Raw genomic sequence first — 10,503 nt, forward strand, 5'->3', positions numbered from 1 at the left:
ACGCTGCCTCATATTCAGTTGTTTCTGATTAAATATGTGTTGAAGACTTTTGTGGTCGGTATATATAATACTTTTGACCCCATATAAGTAGTGCCTCCAAGTCTTTAATGCAAAAACAACCGCGCCTAATTCCAAATCATGCGTCGTATAATTTTGTTCGTGAATCTTCAATTGTCTAGACGCATAAGCAATCACCTTCGTTCGTTGCATTAATACACAACCGAGACCTTGCTTTGATGCGTCACAATAAATCACAAAATCATCATTCCCTTCAGGCAATGACAATATAGGTGCCGTAGTTAGCTTTTTCTTCAATAACTGAAACGCTTTCTCTTGTTCATCATTCCATTCAAATTTCTTCCCTTTATGCGTTAATGCAGTCAAGGGTTTTGCTATTCTGGAAAAGTCTTGGATGAACCTTCTGTAGTAACCAGCTAGTCCTAAAAACTGGCGTATGTGTTTCGGAGTTTTCGGGGTTTCCCACTTTTCAACAGTTTCTATCTTTGCCGGATCCACCTTAATACCTTCTTTGTTCACTATGTGACCGAGGAATTGAACTTCTTCCAACCAAAATGCACACTTTGAAAACTTAGCGTACAATTCTTCTTTCCTCAATACTTCTAACACCTTTCTCAAATGTTCACCGTGTTCTTGGTCATTCTTTGAGTAAATAAGTATGTCATCAATGAAAACAATGACAAACTTGTCAAGGTATGGTCCACACACTCGGTTCATAAGGTCCATGAACACAGCTGGTGCATTAGTTAAACCAAACGGCATGACCATAAACTCGTAATGACCGTAACGTGTTCTGAAAGCAGTCTTTGGAATATCATCTTCTTTCACCCGCATTTGATGATACCCGGAACGTAAGTCAATCTTTGAATAAACAGACGAGCCTTGTAGTTGATCAAATAAGTCGTCGATTCTCGGTAGTGGGTAGCGGTTCTTGATGGTAAGTTTGTTCAACTCTCGGTAGTCGATACACAACCTGAATGTACCATCTTTCTTCTTGACAAACAAAACAGGAGCTCCCCACGGTGATGTGCTTGGTCGAATGAAACCACGCTCTAAAAGTTCTTGTAATTGGCTTTGCAGTTCTTTTATCTCGCTGGGTGCGAGTCTGTAAGGAGCACGAGCTATTGGTGCAGCTCCTGGTACAAGATCTATTTGAAATTCAACGGATCGATGTGGGGGTAATCCCGGTAATTCTTTCGGAAATACATCGGGAAATTCTTTTGCAATGGGAACATCATTGATGCTCTTTTCTTCAGTTTGTACTTTCTCGACGTATGCTAGAACAGCATAGCAACCTTTTCTTATTAGTTTTTGTGCCTTCAAATTACTAATAAGATGTAGCTTCGTGTTGCCCTTTTCTCCGTACACCATTAAGGGTTTTCCTTTTTCTCGTATAATGCGAATTGCATTTTTGTAACAAACGATCTCTGCTTTCACTTCTTTCAACCAGTCCATACCGATTATCACATCAAAACTCCCTAACTCTACTGGTATCAAATCAATCTTAAATGTTTCGCTAACCAGTTTAATTTCTCGATTCCGACATATATTATCTGCAGAAATTAATTTACCATTTGCTAATTCGAGTAAAAATTTACTATCCAAAGGCGTCAATGGACAACTTAATTTAGCACAAAAATCTCTACTCATATAGCTTCTATCCGCACCCGAATAAAATAAAACGTAAGCAGATTTATTGTCAATAAGAAACGTACCCGTAACAAGCTCCGGGTCTTCCTGTGCCTCTGCCGCATTAATATTGAAAACTCTTCCGCGGCCTTGTCCATTCGTGTTCTCCTGGTTCGGGCAATTTCTAATAATGTGGCCCGTTTTTCCACATTTATAACAAACTACATTGGCATAACTTGCTCCGACACTACTTGCTCCGCCATTACCCGTTCCGACACCATTTGTTCCTTTCGTTCTATTAACCCCTGGTCCGTAGACCTCACACTTCGCCGCGCTATGACCATTTCTTTTACACTTGTTGCAAAATTTGGTGCAGAACCCCGAGTGATACTTTTCACACCTTTGGCATAGCTGCTTCTGATTGTTGTTGTTGTTGCGGTTATTATTGTTGTTGGAATGATTGTTGTAGTTGCTGTTGTTGTTGTTGTTGTTGTTGTTGTTGTTGGGCCGTTTGTTGTAGTTGCGATTGATGTTGCGATTGTTGGGATAATTGTTGCGATTATTGTTGTAATTGCTGTTGTTGTTGTATTGGTGATTCTTATCACCGTTTTCCTCCCACTTTCTTTTGACTTGCTTCACATTGGCCTCTTCAGCAGTCTGTTCTTTAATTCTTTCTTCAATCTGGTTCACTAGTTTGTGAGCCATTCTACATGCCTGTTGTATGGAGGCGGGCTCGTGTGAACTTATATCTTCTTGGATTCTTTCCGGTAATCCTTTCACAAACGCATCGATCTTCTCTTCCTCATCTTCGAATGCTCCCGGACACAATAGGCACAATTCTGTGAATCGTCTTTCGTACGTGGTAATATCAAATCCTTGGGTTCGTAACCCTCTAAGTTCTGTCTTGAGCTTATTGACCTCGGTTCTGGGACGGTACTTCTCGTTCATCAAGTGCTTGAATGCTGACCACGGTAGTGCGTACGCATCATCTTGTCCCACTTGCTCTAGATAGGTATTCCACCATGTTAACGCAGAACCTGTGAAGGTATGCGTAGCGTACTTCACTTTGTCCTCTTCAGTACACTTACTTATGGCAAACACCGATTCGACCTTCTCGGTCCACCGTTTCAATCCGATCGGTCCTTCGGTTCCATCAAATTCCAAAGGTTTGCAGGCAGTGAATTCTTTGTAGGTGCATCCTACACGATTTCCTGTACTGCTAGATCCAAGGTTATTGTTGGTATGTAGCGCAGCCTGTACTGCGGCTATGTTTGAAGCTAGAAAAGTACGGAATTCCTCTTCATTCATATTCACGGTGTGTCGAGTAGTCGGTGCCATTTCCTTCAAAATAGTCAAATGGAACAAGTTAATCATACAGAATATTAAGAGTAGTTAATAGTATTTCGTAGCATAATATGAACTCATTTATAAAAGCTTTTTCTTCATATTAGCGTTTTATAAGTTTAAATTCGGGTAGTACCTACCCGTTAAGTTCATACTTAGTAGCTAATATACAATTCAACTACTACAATTCTATATGAAAAACTGTTTATAATAATATTTCGCGTTCAAACTTTTATACAATATTTTACAAACTTACAATACCGCTTATTTTACATAAAGCATGAAATATAGCACACAATAACTTTGATACAAGATAGTTGTGAAGATAATTCTAGCTAGTACACAAGTCGTTCAGCAAAGGCAATAAAGACACGTAATTCATACGTCCAGAAACAAGTCATGCATTCTGGTTTTACTAGGACTACTTCCCATCCTTGGTATTGTGCAACATAACCGTTATAGCCGTTGATAAGACAGCGTGTTGTAACGTCGTCAAAGGGACGAGGGTTACGTAATGTCCAACAGTCCCGTAATAATCTAAAAACCTCATTTCTTACCCCAATTACCGACTCCGTCACTTGTGGAAACGTTTTGTTTAATAGTTGTAGCCCGATGTTCTTGTTCTCACTTTGGTGAGAAGCGAACATTACTAATCCGTAAGCATAACATGCTTCTTTATGTTGCATGTTAGCCGCTTTTTCTAAATCACGAAGTCCAATATTCGGATATACTGAGTCAAAATAATTTCTTAACCCGTTGCGTAAAATAGCATTTGGGTTCCCCGCAATATATGCGTCAAAGTAAACACATCGTAACTTATGGGTTTCCCAATGTGATATCCCCCATCTTTCAAACGAAAGTCTCTTATAAACCAAGACATTCTTGGAACGTTCTTCGAATGTCTTACAAACTGATCTCGCCTTAAATAGTTGTGCCGAGGAATTCTGGCCGACTCTAGACAAGATTTCATCAATCATGTCTCCGGGTAGGTCTCTTAAAATATTGGGTTGTCTATCCATTTTGTGTTTTTAAACTGTAAAATAGACAAGAGTTAGATTCATAAAAAAAATACTTATTAATACAAGCAATTTTTACATATATCATAAAGCATAAGAACACTATATTACATATATTACACCACACGAATACAACTATCTTATTCCGACTCGCTCGTTTCTTCTTCTCCGGTTTTGGTTCGTTTTGCCAAGTTTCTAGGGATATATGATGTTCCCCTAATACTAGCCGTCGTTGTCCACATTGGTTTAGAAAAACCTGGTGGTTTAGAGGTTTCCGGGTCATTGTTACAACTTAAGGACTTCGGGGGTTGACGATACATATAAAGTTCATCGGGGTTGGAATTAGATTTCTATATTTTTATGCCCTTTCCCTTATTATTTTCTTTTGCCTTTTTAAATTCAGTTGGGGTAATTTATATAACATCATTGGAATTCTCGTCGGAATCCGATTCATCGGAGAATTGGTAATCCTCCCAATATTTTGCTTCCTTGGCGGAAACACCATTGACCATAATTAACCTTGGTCGGTTGGTTGAGGATTCTCTTTTACTTAACCGTTTTATTATTTCCCCCACCGGTTCCGATTCTTCTTCCGGTTCCGATTCTTCTTCCGGTTCTGATTCTTCTTCCGGTTCCGACTCTTCTTCCGGTTCCTCTTCGGGAACTTGTGAATCAGTCCACGAATCATTCCAATTTACATTTGACTCTTCATTATTATTAGGTGAGTCAATGGGACTTGTTCTAGAGGTAGACATCTATCACATAATATCAAACACGTTAAGAGATTAATATATCACATAATATTCATATGTTAAAAATATATAGTTTCCAACAAAAATGTTAAGCAATCATTTTTAAAGAAAACACGGTCGAAGTCCAGAATCACTAATGCATCCTAACAAACTCGATAAGACACACTAATGCAAATTTTCTGGTTCTCTAAGACCAACGCTCTGATACCAACTGAAATGTCCCGTTCTTATTGATTAAAAACGTTCCATATTAATTGATTTCGTTGCGAGGTTTTGACCTCTATATGAGACGTTTTTCAAAGACTGCATTCATTTTAAAACAAACCATAACCTTTATTTCATCAATAAAGGTTTAAAAAGCTTTAAGTAGATTATCAAATAATGATAATCTAAAATATCCTGGTTACACACGACCATTACATAATGGTTTACAATACAAATATGTTACAACAAAATAAGTTTCTTGAATGCAGTTTTTACACAATATCATACAAGCATGGACTCCAAATCTCGTCCTTATTTAAGTATGCGACAGCGAAAGCTCTTAATAATCACCTGAGAATAAACATGCTTAAAACGTCAACAAAAATGTTGGTGAGTTATAGGTTTAACCTATATATATCAAATCATAATAATAGACCACAAGATTTCATATTTCAATACACATCCCATACATAGAGATAAAAATCATTCATATGGTGAAAACCTGGTAACCGACATTAACAAGATGCATATATAAGAATATCCCCATCATTCCGGGACACCCTTCGGATATGATATAAATTTCGAAGTACTAAAGCATCCGGTACTTTGGATGGGGCTTGTTGGGCCCTATAGATCTATCTTTAGGATTCGCGTCAATTAGGGTGTCTGTTCCCTAATTCTTAGATTACCAGACTTAATAAAAAGGGGCATATTCGATTTCGATAATTCAACCATAGAATGTAGTTTCATGTACTTGTGTCTATTTTGTAAATCATTTATAAAACCTGCATGTATTCTCATCCCAAAAATATTAGATTTTAAAAGTGGGACTATAACTCACTTTCACAGATTTTTACTTCGTCGAGAAGTAAGACTTGGCCACTGGTTGATTCACGAACCTATAACAATATATACATATATATCAAAGTATGTTTAAAATATATTTACAACACTTTTAATATATTTTGATGTTTTAAGTTTATTAAGTTAGCTGTCCTCGTTAGTAACCTACAACTAGTTGTCCACAGTTAGATGTACAGAAATAAATCGATAAATATTATCTTGAATCAATCCACGACCCAGTGTATACGTATCTCAGTATTGATCACAACTCAAACTATATATATTTTGGAATCAACCTCAACCCTGTATAGCTAACTCCAACATTCACATATAGAGTGTCTATGGTTGTTCCGAAATATATATAGATGTGTCGACATGATAGGTCGAAACGTTGTATACGTGTCTATGGTATCTCAAGATTACATAATATACAATACAAGTTGATTAAGTTATGGTTGGAATATATTTGTTACCAATTTTCACGTAGCTAAAATGAGAAAAATTATCCAATCTTGTTTTACCCATAACTTCTTCATTTTAAATCCGTTTTGAGTGAATCAAATTGCTATGGTTTCATATTGAACTCTATTTTATGAATCTAAATATAAAAAGTATAGGTTTATAGTCGGAAAAATAAGTTACAAGTCGTTTTTGTAAAGGTAGTCATTTCAGTCGAAAGAACGACGTCTAGATGACCATTTTAGAAAACATACTTCCACTTTGAGTTTAACCATAATTTTTGGATATAGTTTCATGTTCATAATAAAAATCATTTTCTCAGAATAACAACTTTTAAATCAAAGTTTATCATAGTTTTTAATTAACTAACCCAAAACAGCCCGCGGTGTTACTACGACGGCGTAAATCCGGTTTTACGGTGTTTTTCGTGTTTTCAGGTTTTAAATCATTAAGTTAGCATATCATATAGATATAGAACATGTGTTTAGTTGATTTTAAAAGTCAAGTTAGAAGGATTAACTTTTGTTTGCGAACAAGTTTAGAATTAACTAAACTATGTTCTAGTGATTACAAGTTTAAACCTTCGAATAAGATAGCTTTATATGTATGAATCGAATGATGTTATGAACATCATTACTACCTTAATTTCCTTGGATAAACCTACTGGAAAAGAGAAAAATGGATCTAGCTTCAATGGATCCTTGGATGGCTCGAAGTTCTTGAAGCAGAATCATGACACGAAAACAAGTTCAAGTAAGATCATCACTTGAAATAAGATTGTTATAGTTATAGAAATTGAACCAAAGTTTGAATATGATTATTACCTTGTATTAGAATGATAACCTACTGTAAGAAACAAAGATTTCTTGAGGTTGTATGATCACCTTACAAGATTGGAAGTGAGCTAGCAAACTTGAAAGTATTCTTGATTTTATGAAACTAGAACTTTTGGAATTTATGAAGAACACTTAGAACTTGAAGATAGAACTTGAGAGAGATCAATTAGATGAAGAAAATTGAAGAATGAAAGTGTTTGTAGGTGTTTTTGGTCGTTGGTGTATGGATTAGATATAAAGGATATGTAATTTTGTTTTCATGTAAATAAGTCATGAATGATTACTCATATTTTTGTAATTTTATGAGATATTTCATGCTAGTTGCCAAATGATGGTTCCCACATGTGTTAGGTGACTCACATGGGCTGCTAAGAGCTGATCATTAGAGTGTATATACCAATAGTACATACATCTAAAAGCTGTGTATTGTACGAGTACGAATACGGGTGCATACGAGTAGAATTGTTGATGAAACTGAACGAGGATGTAATTGTAAGCATTTTTGTTAAGTAGAAGTATTTTGATAAGTGTATTGAAGTCTTTCAAAAGTGTATAAATACATATTAAAACACTACATGTATATACATTTTAACTGAGTCGTTAAGTCATCGTTAGTCGTTACATGTAAATGTTGTTTTGAAACCTTTAGGTTAACGATCTTGTTAAATGTTGTTAACCCAATGTTTATAATATCAAAAGAGATTTTAAATTATTATATTATCATGATATTATGATGTACGAATATCTATTAATATGATATATATACATTAAATGTCGTTACAACGATAATCGTTACATATATGTCTCGTTTCAAAATTATTAAGTTAGTAGTCTTGTTTTTACATATGTAGTTCATTGTTAATATACTTAATGATATGTTTAATTATCATAATATAATGTTAACTATATATATAACCATATATATGTCATCATATAGTTTTTACAAGTTTTAACGTTCGTGAATCACCGGTCAACTTGGGTGGTCAATTGTCTATATGAAACCTATTTCAATTAATCAAGTCTTAACAAGTTTGATTGCTTAACATGTTGGAAACATTTAATCATGTAAATATCAATCTCAATTAATATATATAAACATGGAAAAGTTCGGGTCACTACAGTAGACCCTCCAACTGATGTTAAACGCTCGTCTGACCCTACCCCGAAACTCACACTCTTGGAAGGATAACTTATAGCACGATGCCCTGGTTGATGACAACTCCAACACACATTTCGTGGAAACGAACACCTTTGGGACTCATGTCCTACTGCACCACATCTCAGACATCTTCTGGTAGCCTCTGAGCACTGACCACTGTGTGTAGACTTACAAGTGTGGCACCAATTCCCTCTACCTAATCCAGACCCTGAACCACTATCTCGACTCTTACTTTTCTGTCTAAACCCAAATGATTTCTTTGACTTACCACTGGATTGACCACTCGTTTGACCACTCGGAGTCATCACACTCCCTGTCATCATTCCTCTTACCGCTTTCAAATCACTTTCCACTATTCTAGCTATAACAAAAGCCTGAGACAAACTCGTTGCCATTCTCACTGACATTCTGTATTCTGGAAAAATCACATTAACAAAATGTTGAATTCTTGATGCTTCATCTGGTACCCACTGAGAGACAAATCTCAACTTATCCATAAACTGACCAATCACTTCATCAATTGACATTTGAGGCGTCATTCTCATTTCTAAAAACTCAGTCTTCAATCGGTTAAGATCAAACGAGGAACAATACTGTTCACCAACTTTCCATTGAAATTGTTCCCAAGTAATCTACTTAACATTCTCCTTTGGAATACTTGGCGTCAATGCATTCCACCAAACCATAGCTCTACCCTTTAGCAATCTATAAGCATACATAACCCGCAACTCCGGCTCACATTGACAGGCTTCCAAGGTTGGAGAATTCGGATCTCAGGGAGATCTCATTTGGAATTTTTTAGGGAGATCTCGGCATCTCGGAATAATCTCAAGGAGATCTTGGATGTTCACTTACGTTGACTTTATAGTTTTTTTTAATAAAAATATACATAAAAACATAAATATTTGTATATTTATATGCATTTTTACGAGATTTTTCAAAAATATCCAGGAAATGAGCTAGGATATCTTAGAAATTACGAATTTTACAAGAAAATCTTACAAATTAGCAAGAAAATCCGAGAAATCATGGTTTTGACTAAGTTTAACCCCGTTAACCGAGAAATCTCGAGAGATGAACATCTCGTCTCGGTTGCCTTCTAAAAACGAGATCTCGGGGGAGATCTCGGGAGATTTACAACACTGCAGGCTTCTAAAGCCCTTTCAACCTCCATCAACCAATTCATAGTTTCTGTCGGGTAAGAACTTCCCGAATACTCTGGGGGTTTACAATCTAAGAACTGTTTATAAGTACATTTCTTATGGGGTTGAACAAAGGGTTGTTAGAACATCTGTGTTTGATACGGGTTCATTAACATTGAATTTTGAAAAGGGAAAGTATTTTGTGGTGACATGTAGTACTGTTGAGGTGGTTGATTTTGCACTGGGTACTGAAATTGAGTCTGGTTCATGTTGGGTACTATTTGGGATTGTGCTGTAGGAAATCCAGCTGGCGTATCATCATTTCCCGCAGGATTTACTAGTTCAAGCTCAATAATTTTATCCTGAGCTTCTTTCAGTTTACTTTCTAACTCATGAATATAACTCTGTTGATCATCATCATCGGACTCAACACCCTCGTCTGGTGCTCTGTATGTTCCGGGGTTTGTCGGGCCGGTAGCGTTTGCATCTCTGTTAGCCATACCTGTGCTACAAAATAACTCACATAAAAGCTTAGTGGATAACAGGTTAGCTCAACGCAAATAACATACACGTATCCCTGCATTCACTTAGCCCCACCCACGGACATGTTTGACTCCACTCAAGGTTTGAAAACAAGATACACGCATGTACTTACTGTCAAACCTATGCTCTTATACCAACTTGTAACATCGGCCATTTTTTTTATTATTATAACACAGCGGAAGTCTTATTTAGTAAAACCACAACCTTAATTACATTAGTACAAAAACCACTTAATTACGTTTACTTTATCAAACGGTGTTACGTTATTACAAACATGGTTACAAAATTCCACATCAGAGTTGCAAGTCAAACATGTCTTCTACAACGCGTTCCGATCCCAGTAGCAGTAGCTAAACCTGCAAGGGGAGGAATGTGGGGGATTAACGCACCGCTAAGTGAATGGAATCCATCTACAGATTAAGCTTAAGCAATCCATCATACAACATCCAACTAACATGCTTACAACCATCAAGCATACAAACAACGACAATATGAGGATCGGCGGCTTGTACGGGCACACGACCTAACTGATCGGACTAGGATCTACCGATAGTCCTT

The sequence above is a fragment of the Rutidosis leptorrhynchoides genome, chromosome 2 (assembly GCF_046630445.1).
Source record: "Rutidosis leptorrhynchoides isolate AG116_Rl617_1_P2 chromosome 2, CSIRO_AGI_Rlap_v1, whole genome shotgun sequence".
Classification (NCBI taxonomy): domain Eukaryota; kingdom Viridiplantae; phylum Streptophyta; class Magnoliopsida; order Asterales; family Asteraceae; genus Rutidosis; species Rutidosis leptorrhynchoides.